The sequence below is a fragment of the Penaeus monodon genome, chromosome 16, assembly GCF_015228065.2.
Source record: "Penaeus monodon isolate SGIC_2016 chromosome 16, NSTDA_Pmon_1, whole genome shotgun sequence".
Classification (NCBI taxonomy): Eukaryota; Metazoa; Arthropoda; class Malacostraca; order Decapoda; family Penaeidae; genus Penaeus; species Penaeus monodon.
In genome coordinates this window covers 29,733,574-29,735,438 of record NC_051401.1, presented here as the reverse complement: position 1 = coordinate 29,735,438, position 1,865 = coordinate 29,733,574, and positions in this window count along the sequence as shown.

Sequence of the window (1,865 nt, the reverse complement as noted above, 5' to 3'; positions counted from 1 at the left end):
AGGTGAACTCGGGCGCAATAGGAATCCGGCCCATTAAATTCCCATTTATCTGATTGCGCGCTCTAAGTGGCCGAGACTCTGCCGTGCTTTCCCCGCGCCAGAGCCTCGCAAGCGCCTCCGCAAGCACCTCGCAAGGGCTCCGCGGGGCTTCCGCCAGGCGACGAAGGCCTCCCGCCGCGCGCTGCCCACGAGGGGTCGCGGCGACCCCTCGTGGGCAGCGCGCGGCGGGTTCGAGGCGATGACGACGACCATACTTAGCGATGCCTTGCTTTTATTTAGCATATTTTCCCCTGCTTTTTTTCTCCATTTTTATGCTCTTTGGCGTCTCCTTTTTCGTTCATATAGTATTTTTTTTTTTTTTTCTCATTTTGGCGTTTCCTCTCTTTGTTCATTCATTGTTATCTCGTATGGTTCCCTATTCGTAAACTTTTAACTTTATTAGCTTCTTAGTTCCTATTACAATGGCTTTTATTGTTGAGATTATTGCTGTTATTATTACGATCATAGTCATCTAGTTCCTCTTTCTTAAAGTGATGATGATGATAATGATAATAAAAATGTTATTATAGTATTGATAATAACAACATCCACAACAACAAGAATGATGATAGTAATAATAATAATAATGATAGTACTACTACTACTAACAATTATAATAATAACAATAATAATAATGATGATGATGATGATAATAATATCAATAAGAATAATGATAACATTAATGATAATAAAACAATAATGACAGTATAATAATAATAATAGTAATGATAACAGCCAATTAACAAAAAACAACACTAATAATAATAATAATAATAATAATAATAATAATAATAATAATAATATTGATAACAATAATAATAATAATGATGATGATAATAATAATAATAATAATGATAATAATAATAACAATTATAACAATAATAATGATTTTTTTCTTCTTCTTCTGCTGGCTTTTCCATGTTCATCATGGGTCGCCGGCTCGGATTTTTGTATTCACATCTTCATTATGGTTTGGCACGTTTTACGACCGGATGCCCTTCCTGCCGTCAACCCTCCCCATTCATCGGGCTTGAATTGGGACCGGCATAATAATAATAATAAGGATAATAATAATGATAATAAAAACAATGATATCAATAAGAAAAATTATGATAATAATAATGACAATAATAATAATAATAATAATAATAATAATAATAATAATAATAATAATAATAATAATAATAATAATAATAATAATGATAATGATAATGATAATAATAATAATAATAATAATAATAATAATAATAATAATAATAATGATAATAATAATAATAATAATAATAATAATAATAATAATGATAATAATAATAATTATAATTATAATTGCAATAGTAATCATCATCAATCACCATAATAATAATACTAACAAAAGTTATTATAAAAAGAATAAGTACAAAATAGTAATAGCTAACAGCAGGCATAGGTGAGCATAAAAATAAGAACATGATAGTACTGATGTGAACGAAAATAAATCGAATAGCCATCACCTTTCCCTCTAAAGCGTGAATGCCACCTGGCACCATTTATACTGAGTTAACATTTAGCGGCTGCTCCTCCGCCCTCCCTCTGGCGCCGGGCAAGCTCGTGCCTGAGCCGGACCCTCTTTCTGGCGCCACCCATTATGTCAAGCGGCCGGTGTCATGCTCCTTGCGGGGCCCGATCTCGGCGCCTCACAACAGGACATTCAGAGTGCATTGTTGCTTCGTGTCACGGCTCTTTGCTATGATTTTGTGATGGGTAACGTTTGTATCTTTTTTAGCAGTTTCTGATCCAACCTGAGAATGGATTTAGCGTCGTGAGTGTCGCCTTCGATTTTTCACGTC